The 15,680-nt window shown below is 39.7% G+C and overlaps 1 long non-coding RNA gene across 1 annotated transcript; it reads right to left on the bottom strand.

Moving 5' to 3' along the window:
- Nucleotides 1-947: 947 nt before the first annotated feature.
- LOC141572799 (uncharacterized) lies at nucleotides 948-7,533 on the bottom strand. Its single transcript, XR_012498294.1, has 3 exons — nucleotides 7,401-7,533; nucleotides 6,908-7,071; nucleotides 948-1,512 (listed from the first exon to the last, which is right to left on the bottom strand). It is a non-coding gene; the product is annotated as an uncharacterized LOC141572799 (long non-coding RNA).
- Between the last annotated feature and the right edge of the window lie 8,147 nt (nucleotides 7,534-15,680).

Here is a 15,680-nt window from a genome sequence, read left to right on the forward strand (position 1 = left end):
AATAGTGCCTGTCACACAGTAAGCACTCTTTCTGTATTTGTTAAATAAAAATAAATACACTTTAGCAAGTGTTACTGAGGTGTAGGTAAGTGACCTTGGACGGCTATGGTTCTTATTTTAAGTTACATTGGCATTTTATAGTTTTTCTGCCTCCTTTCCTCACTCCTTTATTAAGTGAATGTTTTTACTTTTTTGTAGCCTTGGAAATGAGTATCAGTTCACCTGAAGTATGTCTAAAATTAAGTTGTATACGTTGAAGATCTTTCTTATGAATTATGTATATGATCTTTAAATCTTGGATGAGGAGACATCTATCTAACTTGTTCAGAAGTAGTCCTTTTTCTTTCTCTTCCAATCATCAATTACGTTATGAATAATTGAGTTCAATTGCTAGGTGTTCTCTAGTTAACAGGGTTTATCATACTGTCTTTTATTCTGTAAACCTATTCTACATTGAGTATCACCGTTCTTGACTTTTTCCTCCCCATTTATACAATGTTTACATAAAGTAGCAATCATTCTGGGGTAGCATAGAGTATGTTGGGCGAAGGGGAAGACGAATGGGTATCATGGTAGATGATGGCTAGACAATCTCCTCTGCACTTAGTTCTCTATTGCTAACTGCAGAGAACTGCCATAATCTCAGCTAGTTTCTGGACTGGCAGGGTTTCTTAACAGTTTTTTTTTTTTCCCCCCCAAAACTAACCTGTGTCTTTCCTGCCTGAAAGTAGGTGCATAACTCCAATTATGATGTATGAAATGAGGCAAAACTGTTACAAATTCGTGAAAGTCATCACAGATTGACTCTCCCTCTCACTCTCTGCCTTAAAAGTGACCAATAACCAAAAAAAAATAAATAAATAAAACAACCAAAAATAAAAAAACCAAATAAATCATTTTTTAGAATTATTCTTCTTGGCTTTGTAGTAAATGGAAAAAGCGAACTTAAGAACAATCTTGAAGGTAGCCAAGAAGACCTTAATTTAAGACATGGCTATAAAATTTTAGAGTTGGAAGGGTTCATAAATATTATTTAGTTCAATTTCTGGATTTTCAAATGAGCAAACTGAGACCAGGAAAAGTTAAGTGACCTGGCAAATATATTTATATTTGCCATGATACCTACTACGGGCCTTGAGGTATATTATAAGTTGTACCAGTTTGGTTTTCCCAGTTTCAAGTGATTAAACAAGCAAAACCCAAACAACCTAGCCTAATAATTTAAGGAACAGAAGGAAATTATTGGCTCATGTAATTAAGAAGTCTAAGGGAGGTTTGGCTTTAGGCATCCCAGATCAAGGAGCTCAAATAATGTTGATACAACCCATTTTCTCTATCATGGATCTACTTCTCTCTGTTATTTTCAGACCGATTCTTCCTTCGTATTTGAAAGGTGATGGCAGCAACTCCAGATTCTATGCCTCCTCAGAGTCAGGTTCGGTACATAAGAGTCAGAGGTCCCAGAAGTAGTCTCATATCATCCTACTGGCTCTCATTGGGATTATGTGTCATCTACAAAGGAATCACAGAGGCCAGGAGAAATGTGATATGATGCTTTGATTGGCTTAGGCTGAGATCACATACAGTGAGAATCAGTACACAAATGATCTGAAAAAAGTTAAAAATACATACATGTCACTTATTTTCTAACAAACAATTGGATAGCACTTATTCTGCTAGGTGCTCCAAGAACTTTACAAACATTAACTCATTTAATCATCTTAACAACCCATTTAATCATATAAAGATAGGTACCATTACTATGTCATTTTAGAAATGAGAAAACCAAGTCAGAGAGAGGTTAAGTAGTTTGCTCAAGATGGCACACTTTGTCATTTGCAGAGTAGCCACAATTCCCTCTGAGGCAATCTCGCTCCAGAATATCTGTTTCTCTGTTAGGTGCCCCGAGTAATTTCTTTCTCTTTATCTAGTACAGTTATCTTCATAACTACAGCAGTTTACTAAGCTGAGACTATGATTTTTCTTCCTTCTTGTCATGAGGACGCTAATTAACAGAAAAGGGTAAATGGTTTACAGACAGTGGGCTGGCAGGGCTGAGGTACGGGGCAGATCCAGTTCAGTGGAGGTAACAGCTAGTTCTCCATGTCCTGGGCTTCCTTTTTAAAGAGTCTTCGGGGCTCTTGTAGAATGTGTTCACTTGCACACTGCATTTGCTAATTCTGGGAACTGAGAAGACTTGCCAATAAGCTTCTTGGAGATGGATGAGTTTTTAAATGTCAAATGCAACATTGAGCTGTTAAGTTGTGCTGTTTAAAATGTCAGGAAAAACCATTATTTTTGCAGACAGAGCTTAAGTGTGGTCTGATTTTCAAGTCTGTGAAATGACTCTTGTCTTTGAGAAGAATCCTTTTTTTCTTATTTTGAAATGTTTCTGTTGTTTTGTTCAGAGAAGAGTGGTCTAAGAGGCAGTTCTGGTCCCCAAGCCCAACCTAACTAGGGAAAACAGCTTAACTCCTCCAAGGTATTTCCATCCCCTGCTAGCCTAGTCTTCCCAGAACCTCTGTGGATAGCTAGCCTCAGCCCAGCCCTCTTCCTACCTTTATCCTCCCTCCTCCCTCAATAGCAGAGCTTGGGTAATGTCTCCTCCAGAATCCACTTCCTGTTATGTTGTTTTAAACTACTTTTATGCAGAGCATATTGGGGAAGAGTAGAATAGAACTTATTCCTCAAGAGAATATTATATTTGAGGGATTTGGGGAGGAGCAGCCTTCAGGCAAGTACCAAATAATGACTAGTCCCAGTGGAGAGTTAGAGCCTTGAGGCTTCAGGTCTGTTTCTCTACACCTGTCATTTTCATCCAGGTATTGTCCCAGGATTTGGAGCCTGAATTAAATCACCAACAAGTAACTCCAAGTTTAAATAAATGATATGTGTGGAAGTGAGTGAGAGAGAGGTCTACTGATTCTCTTGTTGAAGGGGGAAATGAGAGGAAATAATGTTAGAGCTGCTTTTGTGGTCTGTGAAACTCCAGCCTCATAAACCACTGTTTTAGGACAGTCAGCCCCTCCTCCATTTAATTCCTCTCTCATCATGACCAAGGTTCATTATCTCAGAATTGTTAGATTGTAGGAGATGACTCCCAATCCATCTTTGTTTTTGAAATTATATGGTAAGGCCTACCACATAATTTACAAGGAACACAATTAATTTGAGGTAAGGCAGGGGGAACTCTATGTTGATAGTGTAGGAGACTTCCATCTTGTGTCTTATCAAGACTCAATATGAATATGTTATTTTACATGTCTATATTGTCACATTTATGAAGCACTTTGAATAGGGTGAGCAACATGGCATAGAGACTAGCGCAGTGGATGGCATGTCAAAAGGCCCAGTTTTTCAGCTTGGACTTAGAACCATCTAGCTGGGTGACGTTGAAAAAAAATCTCAAAATCTTTCTGATTCTTTTTTCTCTCTCATGAAATGAGAAAATAAACTAAATAATTTTTAAGGTCTGCTCTCTACTTGAAAAATTAAGTCTGTATCTGTGAAATCATATATTTTTAAAAAATATTAACAATTATTTTCTATCTCCACAGTCTTGGAAATTTATTAATAAGTGAATACTTGCCCTGATGTAACGGATAAGAAAACGGAGACACAGAGAGATTTATAGACCACCTAACATCAAACCCCAAGTCCTTCAGAGAGCTCCTGTTCTCTTTTGTGATACTTGTCAGTGAGTCACTGACCTACATCATGCTGGCTCTTTTCTGGGAGGAACACAGTAAAGTCAGTGGAAATGAGTAGCTTGGTTCCCAGATCACTCAACTGGGAGATGATATTTAGAATGACAGCTTAAAAACAACTCTGACCAAGCAAAGCATTAGTCAGCTTGGGAAACACTTTATGGCTTGGGAGGAACTTCTCAGGGAGGGAGAGGCAACAGTATATTCTATTCATTCCAGGAGGACCATTTGCCATAAGTCAGTCAGAGAAGAATTTGTTTTGGACCCACACAGAGAAAAGGGAAGCAATGAGGGAAAGCAGACTGGACAGGAAGTCAGAAGACTTCACTTCTAGTCTAATTCTGCCAAATACTTAGTTCAGGGCGAGGTACATACCCTTTCTGACCTTAACTTCTGTATCTATCAAATAGGAGGATAGGACTGGATGGTCTCCAAACTTGTCTAAGCTCTGACATTACTAGATTCCTTTCCAAAGTATTAACCTTCTCCTGTGTCACAGCCACTGCTTCTCCTTAATTTTCAAAACAAGTCCTAAAGGATCAGAACAACCTCTCTCCCCAGGGTCTCCCTGTCTGTGTTCTCTTTAGCTTATAAATAACCTTATCCAGGCCCGATTTGTATTGTTGTAAGAGATATATGTTTCTCTCTCTTCTGTGGTGAACTCCTGGCAAACAGTTTCCAAGTCATTCATTTAGGGTCTCCTATAGCAGATAGTGAATGCTGCCTTGTCTTTCATTTAGTAGAATTGCATATCCAGGAAATTGCAAGTCTGTGATTGCTCAATATTTCGAGTATTACTATTTCTTGAAGTTTGAATGCTAATTATTTAATAATTTCTTGTGTAACTTTTATGGTGTGCTACTGATATGTTAATATAGAACTCCTTCACTTAAACGTACGATTATTGGTTAACTACTACTGTTGTTCATGAAGGGAACAGCAACTTATATGTACACATTCTTTTATATGTACATGTATATTTTCTTCTGTGCCAGTATATTATTGGCTTAAAGAACTGAGCAATTTTTATATTTTAAAAAAAATTTTATGCTACAGCACTGGTTGCAATTATCTCCTAGTTCTTTTAACTACTGCTTATTATGAAGCCCTTAAGCAGAACTTTAAAGCCGAAAAGGTCCTTTAAGGTCATCTGTGATCCAACCGCTTAATTTACAGTTGAGAAAAACTGAGGTCCTGGAGGTTAAAGTGTCACTGCTGGTTATAGCCAAGGGAGAGCCAGAACTGATGGGTCTTGTTTCCCAGCCCAATGATTGTTTCCCTGCTGCAGAACAGTAATATTTATAGACATATAACATAACACACACATCTATTTATATAAATAAGAACAGAGAAATATTTATGTTTTGCTTATATTCTGTTACAGAAAGATAGAGAAATTCAGGTATAAATTTTTCTTATGAATGTCTCAGAAATGCGCATCTTAATGAATATTATTCATTGGTTGAAGAAAATATTGCTAGGTAAGTAGAAGATATGTATCCTGTTTCTTTAGAAGCCTACTTCACGCTGTGCCAAGGGGATAAAGTACAAGTGCTGGTTAATAATTTATAGTATGCATTCATCTCCAGTCCTCTTTGACTAAAATATTAATTCTCCATTGATCATCTTATTTGCTTTTTGTCCAGGCAATATACAATGTGCAGAGAGTTTGATGAAAGCGTTATTTCCTAGACTCATTATGGTCCCCTGTGTTCTGCCAGTAATTTACTGACTTTATTTACTTGTGGTAATGAGCATACCATGTAGAGGATGCCAGCTGCTGGGATTGTCTTGGGTACCTTTTTTCTACGGCAGGACAATGTAAAAAGCACAGCTGTTTGTCTAATTTAGTATTTGCAGCATGTGCCTGCATTTTTATTACCTTTTTAATGGAACAATGCAGGTGAATATAGACTATAATAAAATCTCAGTCCAACTGCTATTAATAAAGTGAGTTTATTTAAAAATATATTGAGAAGTTTTGGAGGGGAGGTTGTGTGTGTATGTGTTTGAAAAATAGGGTCTGGAAGATGGGACAAAGATGATTTGACTTAGAAATTGCACAGTTGTATAATTTCTATAATTTTTATGTATAGATACATTTCATATATGCATACATTTGTGTGTGTATGAGTTTTCATAAATCATAATCCAAGAGATAGAAGAAATTTAGTATGTCAGCTGTCCTTTACTGTATATGTTAAAAGAGAGAAACTTTTTATATTTTGATTTGCAGAAAGGAAGTCAATCTGCAAATCATTCTGCTTATTGTGAGATGCAGGTTTGAATTTTTGTGTGAGAATGTCTGTTTTTCCAAAATGTGGGCATTTTGACTACATTGTGAAGCCATGAGGGTAACCTAAATAAGGAAGAACAAGCACTTTTCCTGCTTCCTTATTTGGCCACTTGGTCGTTCCTTTTCTTTCTCTTGTTCCCTGGTGGGGATTGAGTGCTTTGTCCTACAGACCACCGCACCCCCATGAGCAGCTCCTTTTTTTCCTTCTCTTTCTGACTTTCATCTCTGCCTTCCTCTTTTTTTCAATAGAAACATTTCTACTTTTATCTCCTCTCACTACCTCTTTACATTTTCTGTTAGTTTAAATAAACTCGTGAATGGCAAGAGCTCTCGGCACACCCAAGTTTGTGGGCTAAGCCGTGTGCACATTACATACTTGCAGTTTCTCGTAGATGATGAGCCAATGATATAATGACTGTGGGGCACTTGGTTGCTTGTAACACTCTTGAAGAACAATGGATTCATATTGCAATTGCTGCTACTCAGTTGGTGGCCCAGTTTTTTCCCGAAGCTCAGTGAGATAGATCTCTTTGAATAGTCATTTATGCAATTCCTGCATATTGAGGGGGAAAAGACTTAGTAACTGTGCCCTACTCTTGAATATTGTAACTGTACTACTAGGCAAGTCACCATGTTAATGTATCAATTTTATATGTATATCAGGATCTAGCAAGGAAATCAGAAACCACTTTAAGTATTTACAAGAGAAGAAATTAAATACAGGAATTGTTTATACAGGTGATGGAGAAGCTAGGAGCAAAACAGGGGTTTATCAACAGAGAGAGAAGTAAGGGAGGCAGAGTTACAGGTAAGGCCCCATGAGCCAGGGTCACCTAAAAGTAGCTGAAACCATGACAGCCTTGTCCAGCAGGAGCTAAAGCCAGAGAAGGGACCCATCAGTTACCTGAGAAGCCATTCAAGGTGGAGGGAGCTGTGGCCTCAGGTTTCTCCCCATTCCCCATCTCCTCCACAATCTCATGTCAATGCCTCCTATTGGCCAATCACAGAAGGCAGTAAGTGACACTGGAGCTCAGGAAAAGCAAACTGCACAGATCAGCTCCCCCTCACCTGCAATACAGATCAAGTATGATGGGGGAGGGTGAATGCAAGAGGAAGGGAAAGAATGGATCATATAGTGAATAGGCTCAGGGCACTCACACAAAGGTCACTATCTGACTCTCACTGAGCTCTCTTGACCCCCAATACTGGCAAAATCTTCATGTGGGTTTAGGAATCTGGCAGGGCAGGGACAAAAGAATCTGAAGTTTATCCAGAGCCTGCCTGTGGCTCTTGAGTACCTGCTTCAGCTCCCTTCTCTTTGGGACTTTCTGTCTGTTTGCTTTTTTTCCCTCTTCCCTCTCTCACACCCCCACCACTACTTCCTTACTTAGACTTACCCTGTGGTCACTGGTCAGAATTATGTCGGCTTTCTTGGGGGAAAACCCCAATTCTTATCAGCTGGCTCACAGCCTTGGTTTAGGGTTAGAATAATTAAGTCGAGGATGATGTCTGTAGAAGACTTGCTCAAACCTCGGAGGTGGGATCGGGCGTTCTCCAAACGCCTGCCCAGGAAGTGATGTCTGAGTGTCATGGCAGGTTCTTTGCCCCGCGTATCATCACATGGCGCCAAATATTTGAATCCTTTGGTTAACGTCTTTGCAATCCTAGTAGAACATAGATTTCTTGAAGACAAATACTGTGCCCTACAGAACATTATATCCAGAACACAGTGCCACTCAAATATTAGGTAATTTAAGGTTTTTGATCGAAAACAAAGGTTCCTGGATGGGGAAAGATAAGCTCTAGTTTCTGTAGTTTGGGGTAAGTTATATAAAGTTTCTGAGCCTCATTTTAATGCTTTATACAATAGAAGTTTGAAGACAGAACTTTCTTTTGTAACCTGTCCAATCACATCACAAATAACTTGAGGCAAAGACAGTATCTTACATTATGTATAGCATCTAGCATATTGTCTTACACAAATAAGATGCTCAATACATGTTCAATAAAGAAAGATATGACTGAAAAATTGCAAACAAGACTAGCCAAGCGACAGTGCGGTCAAGCTTTAAAAATATTTACATTCTTTTGCAATTTTCTATTGTTTAAAATTGTATTTAGTGGTAATAAAGTTAGGAATCTACTTATCAGGAGTTGCAAACGCAAATGCCTATCAGGGCTCAAGAAGATAATGAGGAATGAACCTGGTTCAGACGAAAGGGAATATTTGAAAAGTCATCTCTAAAGGTGCTAGCTGATGTTCTGTCCTAGTCAATTGTCACATGGGAGAGTGGCAGCAGTATTGTCAGAACTTCTGGATATGTATGTGAAATTTCTATATGTTTGTGGCTAGATTAGCTGTTTAAGGGATTCTACTAAAAACCATGCATGTATAAAAAAAATCCATTTTAGACTTCCAGGTGTTAATAATATGTATAATTCTTAATACGGCACAAGTTTAAGATGTTTTGGGAATTAGCTCATGATTTTGGAGCTCTAATTTTCCCTGTCTTCCTTTCCAGTTTTAACTGGACTACTTTATCAGTGCAACTTTCTGTTGTACTCAGTGAGGTTGCAGAGGTAACTACAAGGCAGAAAAGAGTGCTATTAGCTACTGCTGAACTTTGATTTTTATTGACAGATGTTCTGAGTAATCACTTTTTCAGATTATTTTCTACTACAAACATTTTAAAAAACAACCTGAGTGAGAACAGAGTTTCAATCAATCAATAGATTATCAAGAATTGCGCTTACTACATAGAGACTACAAAGATGATGGATGCTCTTATGTTTAAATGTCATCAGCTCAGATAAGTGCACCACACTGTTGACAAGGCTGGGCTTGTGAGTTCTTGCGGCCAAACAACCGGTTAGTTTCACACACAGAAATCTTCTGTGTACCAGAGGAGAGTAATGGTTCGAGCGGAGCCACTTGAGTTTCATAAGACCCACTCCAATTTGCAGTTGATTTGATGTGGAGGGGAGCTAATAAAGGTAGTAAAAATGAGTCATTTTCCAGCATGATATAACTAGAATTGGTTCTTGGCCCAGAAACACATGAGTCAGTTTAGTCCTGACTCAGTTCCCAGTCTGATGCACAGTGACTCACTTCCCTATGTGATGTCATGTTTGTTCCTTGTTAGATTTGACCTCCTCGCTATTTTATTGTATTAGGGTGTTTTTTTTTAAAGAAGAAAATGAGAATATTGTAGCAAAAGATGAAATACTCCAAGGAATACAGAATCAGACTAATAAAGAAAGCCTTGATTTTTCTCACAATGAGCCTGAAGGAGTAATTAAGCTTTAAATGCCTATATTGTTGCTCCCAATTATTAGGATCGTTAATTTCCAAACAGCCTAGATATTAGCCAACATTTGATTGAAAACATTTTGCATGTAAAAGAAGAAAAACTTGTATAACAACAATTCAGTCATTTGGTAGATATATTTGTAAAAGGCAGCTGCAGTTGAAAAAAGTTAATAATAGAAGGTCAGACTAAAGAGGACACATGGATTGAACTTTCTAGAAAGATACATTAATTTATATACAGAAAGTAAACCAAAAATGGATGATTTATCATGAAAACCAGGAGCATTTTCAGGATATGTAGAATTTTAAAAATATTGTAAAAATGGCTTTTTATGCTTATGTCAATTGTAAATGAAGTTCATGGCTGTGTTGAGGGTCAAGTTTGGAAGCTGAGAAGAAAAGCAACTGAAGTATCTCAGACACTATATGGTGAAAAGGATTAACTTTGGTCTTCCCCTCAAGGCAGACCAAACACTCATCCTCAGTAGACAACTGTACTGAGAAAGTCAAAGCTATATAAGTTAAGGTCGTTCCAATGGCAACTGATAGAAATGAGCTTCTTTTGGATAACTTAAGCTAAAAAGGGAATTATTTTAGGGGATGGATGAATCAATGGAGTTGCCAAATAACCAAGTCTCAAATCACTTTGGGGGTCCCCAGATCAGGTACTTCTAGGGCTCTGTCAACTTGTCACTGCTCCAACAGCCTCCTATATTTGTTTCTCACTATTCATGTTTCAAATGTTCAGAAGGATTAATGTCCATTAGTTAGCCTGCCGTGGCAGGTGTATCTCCCCTTGGAGGAAACAGCTCTGACAGAGGGGCTGGCTGCACAATTCCTGCTGGGAGAACTGTTTGGAGTTGGCAGTCACCCTAACTTGAGTCTTCCACAGAGACTACTTGATTTGTTGTTCAACTTCTTTTCCCTATAACCCCAATCATAACAACGTTTTTATCTTTTCCGTAGATGAGTGCTTCTCAAGGTTTTATGTTCGTAAAGTCACCTGGGGAATCTTGTTAAAATGCAGATTCTGATTCCATAGAACTGGGATAGTGCAAGAGAATCTGCATTTATATACAGTCAGTTCCCAGGTGGTGCCAGTAATACTGGGTCCATAGACCACCCACTCAGTAGCATGACTGCAGACAGGTTTTTGGCTGCCTGACTAATATCCATTCCCTTCTCCCCTTTTCTAATAGCACAGAGGTCTTTCTCGAAGCAGTCACTTCTACCTCTGTACAGTCTTTGTGCGTTAGGGAAAGCTGAACATACTCCCAGCTCAAGTGGTGGTTACCAATTGGCTTAAGCCAATCATTCATTTAATGTTATTTCAATTGAATCTTGAGCAGTGGCTAGCAGGTAGCAGGTACTTAAGAAATATTTGTTAAGTATATGAATTGATGTGAGCATGGATATGTGACATGAGCTTATCTAATTAAGATGAATTTCAGAACACTGGCTTGGAATAATGATCTGGAAGCCTTCTCTGTCACTGGATGTGAATGTTTGAGATTTGATTATGACTGGCAGTCTTCCTACAACTGTTAGGGAGTCTGCCGTAGAATGAAGCTGACACTAGAGAAGGCAGAGCAGAGAGATAGAAAGAAATGGGCCATTGTGTCATTGAAACATTGGATTCACTATCCTATGTCCATCTGAACAGTTAATTGAACCAAAAATCTCCTTCAATTTTAAAGCCAGTTTTAGTTTTCTATTACAACATAAAGAGTCTTAAGTGACAATGGGGAAATGTCTTATTTTATTCCAAGGACATCTCATTTTGGTGCAATGGGGGTGCTTTCCTGGGTCACTGTCATCAGAAAGCATTCTACAACATCCTATGGTATCGATTTAGAAACAGGGCTTACTGAAGCAATTTACAAAGAAAACGTCAGCAGAAAGAAGGGAAGTCTGCTATCTCAGCCTCTCATTGATCCAAGGAAAGGCATCTATTAGAATATGGACATATGTTCCAGGTGAAGGACCCTACCTTTTTGTTGCTTTCCATATAGGGAAAGTGAGAGAACAACTTATCATTGGAGGTATAAACAGGTACTGAAACACCAGGCAGTCTGAGTTAGGTGTTAGATGTTCTCAGGCTTTGTCCGGAAAAGCCAGCTTTGCAGTTTAGGAGATTTGAGGCCTGCAGGAAGCCTGTAGTTTATCTGGCTGGGGGTGGGGAGCCACCAGTCATGTAGGAAGCTGAGTTTGGCAGCCTATTCCACTGGGGGAAGGGGAGACCCCTGCGCCCTTTAGCCTGTCCAGGCCATCTAAAGTGACCTGCCAGAGTCATTTCTAGACAATTTTGCTTGTCAAACAAACACACTAATCTACACCCTTGACCTAGCCAGTCCTTTAAAATCCTTTACATGCTTTACCACTGCCTTCAGGAGTTTGTTTTCCAAGACTGTCACCCCCAGAGTTTGGCCTAACCTAACTCTTCAGTCTTTCTTATATCACCCCCTACATTATACTATAAACTCCAACTATATGGGATAACCTGTTATGCTCCAAACTTTTCATATATCACTTCTCGGTGTCTGGAAGACTTCTGCACCATGCCTCGTCCTGAGCACTCTGCCCACTAAATTTCCTCACGATCAAAGTCGGCTCATCCTTTAAGTTTCAGCTCAAATGTGATTCTCTCTGGGAAACATTCCCAGATCTTTAATCTCCATACCTAGGACAATTAATCATTGCTTCCTCTGAATGTCCCTAGACTTGGTTCACACTGCTGGCTTACACTTATCACCTTGTTAAGAAACACATTGCTGGCCTCCCCCGATTACGAGTTCCCCCGGTTCCCTGAGCAGAGAGATCTTGTCTTATTTGCCTTTGCAGCTTAAACCCTATTGGGCTGCTCTCTGCAGGATCAGGAGGGATCCTGCTGGCCCCACTGTGGGATCCTGCCCTTTATTCTCCCCAGGAAGCATGCCTTAAGGCCATGAGAAGTTGTACAGGCCTTTCCCTGGTGATGAAAGAATCCAAAGATGGACTAAGTGCAGCCCATCCAAACACTGAAATTTGTACCCACTCTGGAGAGGACCTAACAAGTTTGGGAGGGCACAAAACTAGGAAGAAAGGAAGGTCTGTCTTTCAGAACAAGTGCCCAGAGGGTTCATGGGACCAGTTGCCTTCGAGAACAGCTACTGGTACAGAAGATGATTTGGTATATGAAACAAGCAGTATAATATTTTTAAAATAAAGATTTCCCCCCTTTTGAGCTTTTTCTCAATAAGATTGTCTTGCTGTTAATTTTATTACTGAAGCTTAATACTCAAGACACCAGGAAACACTCGCAGAAACAGCTGTGAATGTGGCCATTCACTGATTTGCCCCCGTCATTAGGGCATACGGGCCGGATTTCTATTTCAGCAGCCATGGCACCTGGATTGCTCTTAGAGTACTAATGGCAGGCACTTAAATTAGACCACACAGAATTAAAGGAAATAGTCGATTCTTTCATTTTCATCAGGCCAACAAACTTCAGAGAAGATTTGCAACTATATACCTTGACCTCTATGGATTTTTACAACAACAGTGTAATGTCCAAAATGATAAGAACCAACAGGTTGCATGGTTTTTCTGGTGGTTTATTCAGTCACCTCAGGACACACCTAAAGCCAGGCTCATGCCAAAGTACACGGGCCACTGGGTGTGAGCCTGCCTGGAGCAGAGACTGGGAGGCCTAATGGAGCGGTTGGCATGGCGACAGTCTGCAGGCCCAGTCTGGTCTGCACAGCAGCTGCACATATTCCTGGGACCAGAGCCAGCTGGTGGCTCATGGCAATTGTTTCTGGTTCTGGCTTCATCCCAAGACCAGCCCAAGAGCCTTAGCCCTGACCTGGCAGTGGCGTTGTTCTGGCTCCAAGCTGAAGTTTGGCTCCCTAAGCCAGAAGGTGAAGGCAGGCCCTTGTACCCTAACCCATACCCTCCTGCCAGCCTGACAGGCACCCTGCTCTAGGCGATGTTGGGGTCCAGCGGGAGAGATAGGTCCCACAGGTTTAACCATGCTCAGTCTCAGAACTTGTAGTAGTTCTGCCCTCTCTTTGGCTATAAGCACATTGGGCCCTGAACTGGTGTAGAGATCACAGGGATGGGGCAGAAATCCGGTGGAGATTCCTGACCTGACCAATTCAGGAATACTCAGAGGTAATTCCAGGACTGGATTTCTAAACTGGCCTTGGTTTTGCAAGAGTGTTATCCCAAACCAGGGTCTCCCAAACAGGGTATCAGGAAAACCACCAACTTCTCTAAATAAAATGGATTGAATCTCTGTTAGAACATTTTACAAACACTCCAAATAAAAAAAACATTGATGCTTTCAGTCTCTGTCAGCTGTGGCTAAAGCATCTTTAGAATATTTTGGTATCTTTATTGATTGTAATGGGTAATCTAAGTGAAAGCAGAGTGCTTGCTATGCAAATGAAGCTTTCAGACAAGCCTCCAATCTTCCTCCCCCAGTAGATCGCCATCCTGAGCCCCTCCCAGGTGGAACTCTGAAATCTGCTTTTAAAATATAGTCTTAATTTGCATACCCCACCCCCACCCCATGTTTCAGTCTAATTTTCCCAGATTGAGAGAAACACAATAAAGGGGAAAAAATGTTTTTAGTGCTTCCCTTCTCACAAACTCTTTTTTTGGAAACCACAGCCGCGGATCCCAGCAGAGGTTCCTGGGGGCTTTGAGAACATCAATCAGTTTCGCAGCTGGAGGCCGAGGCTTTCCTCAGGGAAGACTTTTTACATAAAACAGATTGTACTTTGTCCTTGCCAGGGCAGACAAAGGTTTAAATTAAATATGCAGCAAGCTGCAGTTGGCTGCTTGCCACAGCTAAGGGGGGGTTGTGGGGTGGAAGGGAGATCCCGTCCCTACTCTCCTTCCTTTCTCTACAGTTGTTTCTGCTTCCTGTTTCTGTTATTCCCATAGTAGGAACCTGGAGTTAAGAGACCTGGGCCCTGGGCTGGCTGCTCTGTAAATTCACTGTGTGATGTGACACAAGTCACTTAGCCTCCTGGGATTTCAGTTTCCTCTTCTATACAATGAAGAGTTTGGGATGATCTGTGAAGGTCTTTTCCCATATTTAACCTTCTAAGTTATCTTCAAATTCAGCTGCATGGAGTTCCAATAAATGCCCTAAGCCCCATCTATGAATAACGCAGCCTCACTGTAACTGGGGTGACCAGACGCCTTTTCCCACAGGCCCCAGGGGCCAGGAAGTCCAGGTTATGAGAGAAGGAGCCCCGGAGAACGTGATTCAGTGGCAAGTGACCCCGTATCTCAGTCTTCGGGAGTAATAGAGAGTGGTGGGGATTGTCCTGAATTGAAGAGAAAGAGCCCTCAAAAAATGGGTCAGGCTCTATCCAACTCGGCTCTAGCCAGTTGTTGTCACTTGGGAATGTGGGCCACTGAGATGCTAGTTGTTTTTTGTAACGTGGAAGTTCTAAACTTTTAAATATTGGCAACTAATTAAAAAAACCCCAACCTCGTAGCTCTCATGAAATAGACAAGGAGGTCTGTGAACTGAATTTAACTCCAAGAGGGTCAGTTTGCCAGGTACATGGACCTTAAGACAAGAATTTCTGTCCTCTCTATGTCACAGAGTTGTTCAGGGAATCTGTTTAAAAGTGTGTTGTAACCTGCAGCAAAGTACCTGACCAGTAGAACCTTAGTAGGTTATTCAATCATATTTTTCAATATAGAAATGTTCTACTAGAAGATAATTTTCAGGAAAATAACTTTACCCATGTTTAAGTTCTCAATCAAGTCTTGGCCTGGGAGTTAATGGTTTTGTTCTTTTATTGGTTAAAAATAATTTCTAATATCTACCTTGATGTTAAAAAAAATTGATTTTGTGCTAGTAGGCTTGTGGGGAAAGCAGGCTATAATGGAGCATATATTTAAACTTGAGAATTCTATTTTGCATTCTGTAATAACAGTAATCTTTTATATTATTAGCATATTAAATGAAAATATCATTTTAGTATATAATTGAATAGTAAAGATTTATATAACAAAGCAATGTGCATTTTAGTCAATATTTCTATCATTTGAATACATGTGTATTCTATAATACTATAATAATTGTAATAATAAGTCTGCAAAAGACAAGCAACTTGAGAAAAGTTTTGTTCTCTTCATGTTAAAGTATTAGACATAGTCTTTTTATGTTAAGAAAAAAATCAAATGAAAATGGGATTTAATCCTTTAAAAAATTCACGATAGTGGCTAGATTACCTCTCTTCCTATTTTAGCTGTATAAGAAATGCAAACTTTAATTTCAGGAATATATACAAAATACATTGCATTGTTCTAAATTTATTCAAGTGACGTTCAAGCAACAAATAGACACAGGAAATATATTGGG

Source organism: Rhinolophus sinicus, linkage group LG07 (genome assembly GCF_036562045.2).
Source record: "Rhinolophus sinicus isolate RSC01 linkage group LG07, ASM3656204v1, whole genome shotgun sequence".
NCBI lineage: Eukaryota > Metazoa > Chordata > Mammalia > Chiroptera > Rhinolophidae > Rhinolophus > Rhinolophus sinicus.